Here is a 6,742-nt window from a genome sequence, read left to right on the forward strand (position 1 = left end):
TAAAATGACAGAGAAGAGTTGAGGATTAGCAGCACCAAGTGTCTGACATGACAAACACCATCTGTCCTGCTCACCTTCCCGTCACCACTTTATGGCCAAGAAGATGGCCTGGACTCTTTCTTTGCTGCCAGATTCACCTGCTTCAAGAACAATTTGGCATCCTGACCTGGAGCTGGTTTTTTATAAAATATAGACACAGGCATGTCCTACTGCAGGAGGTACTATGAACATGGGCTTGTGATTGGCACTGGGGTACAGACTGCCTATGGCACCAAATCCCTCAAGACAGTGCTGAGCTACTGTAACACATTGATTATCTCACTGAAATATTTAAAAATATATACTTCCTGCTAAAAATGGTGTGCTCCACTTTCCAGCTAGACTCAGTCTAGATCTGTCTCTGTCATTTCAGTGTCGAGTCCCTGGCAAGCCAGACCATTCTACAAGCTCTGAAACTGAAGACAGAAAATCATCACTGGAATATGCTGATTGGATCAGAGATGCAAAGAAATCAGCTCTCCACTCCATGAGCCATCCTCCAGCTCACAGTTGGTACAAATGGGTATGTCCTTGGCAGTTCAATCACTACTGTCCCATCGGCTGCAAATGTCATTTTTCTGACATTAGAGTATACACAGGTGTGCCGGTTTGGACTAGCAAATTCAAACCAAAATGTAATCAGTACAGGTTTTTCACTTTCCTTCGAGACCCACATTGGGCACCACTAATTATCTGTGCCAGTTTGGACAAATTTGGAGGAAAATATCCTCTGATAGAAGGCAGGTTACAACCAGCCCTCCCCCACCAGGTTCGAGAAAAAAAGAAATTTTTCCTTGGAGGAAAGTGAAAGAGATAAAAACTATTTATTTAACAAACACACGGGAAAAGGATAATAATGCTAAATAATAAAACCTCTTGCTCTGCTGAGAGAAACCTGGGAAAATTTCAGAGTCCTTCCGTAGGTAGCCTCTCTCCTCCTCCTCGGAGCCGGGACAGGGTGGGCCCTCCTCCAGGGCCTCCACCTCAGTGGAAAAAGTCCCGATGTGTTCTGATGTTGAAAACAGTCCAGCAGAGAAAAAGGGAAAAATCGAAGTCCCAGGAAAAGAAAAGTTCAACTCTCCATCTCCCTCTGAAGAAAAAAAAAAAACAAACCTAAAGCTGGCTGGGAAGCAAGCAGAGTGCTTCCCTCCGCTCTCCCTGATGCAGGATGCAGAGGAGTCTGTGTGTCCTTGAAACAAAACTGCTTTGAAAGTTTTGCTCAGTTTTTTTCTCCCCCCTCTCGGGCTAAGTTTAAAGGCACAGAAAAGGCAAAAAATTAATTTCTGGGCATAGGGCAGTGATATGGGATACAACGTCATAAAGCCACCCCAAGAAAACAGGTTCAGCCCAGATGCAACATCATGAAATTAAATGTGCAGTTGTAATGATGGACAAAAACTCCTGTGCTTTGTTTTATTTGGGCAATGCTCAAAAGCCAAGATATCCTGCTTAGAGCACCAATAAGTACCTGTACTTTGCCCACTTACAAGCAACACAGTGGCTCTGCCTCATACCAAAATATCCATTCCCTTACACCACATTTATTGGAATAATAGGAAAAGAGAAAAAAAAAGCATTTGGGGGGTGTTTTTTAAACCTTGCCTTTTACTCTTAAGTCCAGAAATCCTTTGGTTCTGGTAGGAGCTGTGCCACCTTGTTACTGAGACTGGCTTTCTGTACAGGCTTTCTGTACAGCTGAGACTGGCTTTCAGTAGAGATTTTACTCCATCGAGAAGGTTTCTGTTTTGTTTAGGGATGTTTTTGTCCTGGTGACAATTTTGGGTTATGCCAAACCTCCACGTGAACATCTCAGTTACACAGCTGCAGCCCCACCTTTCTCCGAAGAAACACCGAGAGCATTCCTCCCCCTCACAGACAAAGAGAGCGAGTTCCTTGCCCAGAACAACAGAGGCTTTCCTGGTAGCAAATACCTATTCCTGTAGTCACCCAAAGGAGAAAACATGTGGGTGACAAGTCTTTTCCTTTTTCAGTTCTTTCCATAGGGAAGAGTATTGATTCCTACCCAAATTCTGTTTGGTGGGTTTTTGTTTTTTGGGGTTTTTTTGTTTTATGGAAAAGGCATCACCATGTAAAGGGTGTCAAACTGCTGCTGAACACAGATGATGGTGGGAGGATGGCATTTTGCTGTTCCTTTTCCTGCAAAGCTGGCTCACGAAGCTGTGCCCCAAATTGCTGGCAGTGTGACCTTGCAGTGTTGTGGACACTGAACTGGCCCAGGTAGCTGCCCATACCACACACCCTTGTACCACTGAGCAAGTGAAGTCAATGAAGAGAAGAGTTTGACAGTTAGTTTGACAGCTGTAGGAAAATGACTGTATATGATGATTAATAAATAGAGAATATTTATGAGTGCCTTCCCTCTGAGAATCAGGCTAATAGTAATTACACTTTTCTAAATCCCATTTATAAAGTCATCTACATTTAGGTAAACGGAGTCATAGAGACTTTTCTGTTGGCATAAATACAAGGCAGAGTTCCAGCTCTCAATCTTTACTTCAGACTCCTGAATGCCAACCTTCCTTCTCCATGAGGACAAAAAGAGAAACTGGCTCCAGAAAATATAGTTAGTGTTTACATTTTATTGAACCACTAGACATTGCTGTTGGCCACATCATGACAACAGTGCAGCAAAGAGAGCCTTTCATTTGCCTGTGCTTGGCAGAAAGTGTCGTTCTTTGGTTACTCAGCTGAAGTTGACAAGTTGCCCAGTATTTTTATTATCAGGTTGTCAGCTCAATCTCACTACTGCCCTCTTAATTTATTATTTTGCATTTCAAAATCACAGGTGTGACTCATTGCACAGCCAGAGGTTATAATGAAGTATCCCACTCATCTTTAACTCACCCTTTGTTCAAGACAACGCAGATTGCGGAAGGTTTCTGAGGAGGTAAGAGGATTGCAAAAGAGTCGAAGACTCCTCTTTTATCTAACCTATGTGTGGGCAGTGAAACTGCCTGATATGAAACCAGCTGGGTGCAAAGGTGGGCATGGAGGTTCATTTGTCATTATGTCGAGGGTTGAAACTCAGAAGATACAGCAGCTGTCATTGAAGATAGGCACCCAAACTTAAATCATGTCACCCCGAGGGTGAGTCCAGAGAGAATCCTAGGATAACATGCTTCTCCCAAGATTTTCTCTATGCTTTAGTTTCCAACAGGACAGAAGATGAAAACCAAGCAGGTGTTTTTCAATTTAAAAAAATCTTATTCTCTGCATCTTATGATTTAAATCTGGAAGTGACTCTAAGTGCAAGGTTTTGCCAGCATTGTGCAAATAAATATCTTGTGGCATTAGAGTTTTTGAAATACAAATATATGTTTCTTAGCAAAAAGTGATGTATCATCCATGTTTCTCCTAGGAGTATCTGGGATAAGTTGCTGGGAAGAAGGAAGAAGGAGCACAGTTCTATTGGAAAGAGTGTCTTGCTGCTGATTATGAAAAGGACATGGAAGTCATGGCCTGAATTAAATATTTTTTCATATTGGAAAATCAATGGGAAAACTTCCTGGTATCAGCAGCTCATGTGAAGCAGAAGAAGAGATCCTTTTATGACAGAGGAAGCGTGTCAAAATCCAGAGCTATTCTGAATCAATTTGCTCTTTTAATTGTCTTGTACACACATCTGTGTCTGCAGCAGAAATGCCGAGCTCATGCTACATGAAAACAAACCACATAAACTTGAGGAGATACAAACACAATTTGTTCCTAACAGAACACACACCCCAGTGTCCTGGCAACTCATCTCCCTCCCCAGGGGGAAAGATGCATGTCCTATGTCCAGTCTGAGCACCCTGGAGCAGTGACAGGCAGGGGCAGAACTATTGGAGTACTTGGTTTTTGTAAAACTGCAGCATGGAGCTGTGGCAATGCCAAAAATGTCCCTGGTCTGCTCTGGCTCATTGCTGGAGGGGAGGAACTGTGACTCAAAGGCTGTCCACTGGCAACACAGAAAACTGCACCAAGAGCACTGGTTCAGCTCTGCCGTATCCAATTTCTGTCAAGTATAGAATAATAGCTATCCAGCGAGCTGGGACATGCTTCACCAGTATCAATCGAGTTGTGCTTCAGAGCATCCCTCGAGGTAGCAAAGAATTATCCCCGTTTTATAAATGAGGTAACTCAGGCACAGGGATTAAAGCCAGAATGTTCCAAACTGGCTGCCTACTGCTAGGTACCTACACCCATATTTACGCAACTTGTGGCCTGATTTTCAGAAGGGCAGGGCGATGAAAATTTTGGCCTGAGGGATTTGTTCACACACAGTTTACTGGTAACAACGCCCAGGATGGAAGCCTGGTCTCTGCTACCTGTCTTACACCTTAACCACTGAAAACATCCTTTCTGCCACTAGCCAAGAGTTGGCGAAGGCTCCTGAGTGTCCCCGTTCGCCATGCAGAGGCTCAGAGTGAGCAATGCAGGCTGGCTGCCTACGTGCTCTCAGCTAGAGACTTTTAAAGAGCAACAGCAGGAGTAAAACTGGTGAGATTTCTTTGCTTCCCTCTCAGCTCTTCAGAGCCCAAGCAGCTTTGCTTGACTTGCACTGCTTTGCTAAAACAGAACGTCTGGTGGGTAAACCTCTGTTCTGCCTCACACATGGCATCATCTTTCCCTTCTGTCCCTTCACCCATGTCTGCTCAGGACACCTCAGCCTGGCAGAGCACAGATCCAGTGCAGAACCAGTAACAGACCAGTAGGAGAAGGGAGAAAACTGGCCAGACGGATATCTGAACTGCTCAAAAAGCACAAGCACCAACAGGAGCAAGTTAATCTCAGGGCCCCCTCACCTCTCTCCTGCATTCTCTTTCTGGTCTTTAACTGAGCCTCAGAAATAGCTCTGATTTATGGGAAACTCTTGAGAAGCAAGAAAATGCAGTAACAAACCTACTCCCGTACTAACAACTAGCAAAACCCAGGAGGCAGAGCACTTGCTGGCTGGCTACAAGAGAGCTTTGCAAGTGTCCCTGCTAAAATCATCCCTGCTAGGGGCTAATGTGATGCTTGTCTTAGCTTGTTAGAGAGCCTTGCTGTCTTTAGACACGTACTTGAAAAACAGCGCTGGTGGTTGGTTGCTACCTGAGGGAAGAAGGACAAATGATCTCAGCTGTCTCTGTGGAATGGTCACTGGTCAGGTCACCTCAAGCCTGACCTGTAATACCAAGTACATGCTCCAAATCCATTGCTGTCAGCCCTTGTGCTTTGTCTCTTCTATGGAGCACCAGCCACCCCTGACCTCTTCTTTCCCTTCCTTCAGGCCATGTCCTGCTCACGAGGCTCCTGCTCAGCTGCTCTGTAACTTCCTCCCACCCAGAGGGAGGACAGGCGAGAGGAGGTGACAACCTTCAGCAAAGGTTAAGGCTGGAAAAGAAGGAAGTGTCAGCTCAATCAGGTCAGCTCAGCCAACCAACTGCTGCTGTAATCCCTCTGCCTCAGGTCCCTGCGCTGTTCTGCTCATGCTCTGAACGATACTGTATGAACAGCAACCTTTACCCTGTCCCCATGGTACTGTCAGCCTGCAGCATCCAGACAAGGAGATGGGGAAAAGGGGTAAAGAGAAAGCAGATGATCATGAGAATCTCCCAGAACTGTTTCCAGATCCTCCTTTTGCACTGTTTTGGGAACATGGACTTTGAGATGGACTTTACTCCTACTGAAGTTCAGAAGTCCAGACTTGGCACCTTCTGATTTCTCCAGAAGAAGGCTGAGAGCTAGATCTCAATCAATTCTTATGCTGAAGCTCATGTCCATATTCACAGCAGACCCAGAAGCTTTGAGAAGTTGACAGTGAAATGGCCCCAGTTCCTTCTGCCCAGGTCTGAGGTGCCTCTTTTGGGATGGGAGCAACTGAGTCTCACCAATCTGTCAGCAACCAGGAGGAAGCCAGGGACTAAATGCCTCCTATTCAATAAAAGTTGGTGCTGCACTTTATATAGCAGCCAGTGCATTATTCTGTGGTGAAAACAAACCCTATTCTTCTCTGCCAGACAAACACACTTTATCCTATAAAGAGCAGCATTTCTGACTGTTCAGCAGCAGCCAAACTCACGATGGGAAAAATAACAGGTGTTTGTAAGACACTCCCTGTTTATTCACAGTGCTTAAAATAATTGCAAAAAAAAAAAAATCCAGCAGAGATTTAATTTTCTATGCTCCCACATTTAAAAAAACAAAAACAAAAAAAAAGCCCCTAAGCTTGGCTAATGGTAGTTGAAGGCAATTCATTATGAAAGGGGTGTTCTTTCTGTTGTGGTAGCAAAGAAACCTACTTATGAAAGCTCCTGAGGAGCAGAATAGTAGAGCAAATTCCTGCCTAGAACCAACACTTCCCTGTGCTTTTCATCAAGCTCTCCAGGTGGAAGCTTTTATTATAAAAACATGTGATTTTATTGTCAAAATGGGATGAGCGGGGATTAAGGTCCTCCAGTTGATGCCCATCATTGACCATCTCCAACATTGCCTTTTATAAGACAATGATAACCTTGGGCTGGCTTATGCCCTTCCTTCTTGTTCTGGTAGTGGAACAGGAGATAAGTGCACTGCTCCAGGGGGAAAAATACGTCTCAGAGGCAGAAACCTTTCTTCAATCACTACATGCTTCTCCGGGAAATAACTGGCAGTGGATCTTGATCAATAGACCACTTTCCAGCGCAATGGGCTGACACATGGTGCTGGAGGAAGAGGACAG

General features: G+C 44.6%; 1 long non-coding RNA gene across 1 annotated transcript; it reads left to right on the forward strand.

Moving 5' to 3' along the window:
• The first annotated feature begins 326 nt into the window (after positions 1 to 326).
• LOC116449120 lies at positions 327 to 5,985 on the forward strand. Its single transcript, XR_004242243.1, has 4 exons — positions 327 to 562; positions 2,846 to 2,947; positions 3,419 to 4,539; positions 5,312 to 5,985. It is a non-coding gene; the product is annotated as an uncharacterized LOC116449120 (long non-coding RNA).
• Positions 5,986 to 6,742: the final 757 nt, after the last annotated feature.

This window comes from Corvus moneduloides, chromosome 10 (assembly GCF_009650955.1).
Source record: "Corvus moneduloides isolate bCorMon1 chromosome 10, bCorMon1.pri, whole genome shotgun sequence".
NCBI classification, from domain to species: Eukaryota; Metazoa; Chordata; class Aves; order Passeriformes; family Corvidae; genus Corvus; species Corvus moneduloides.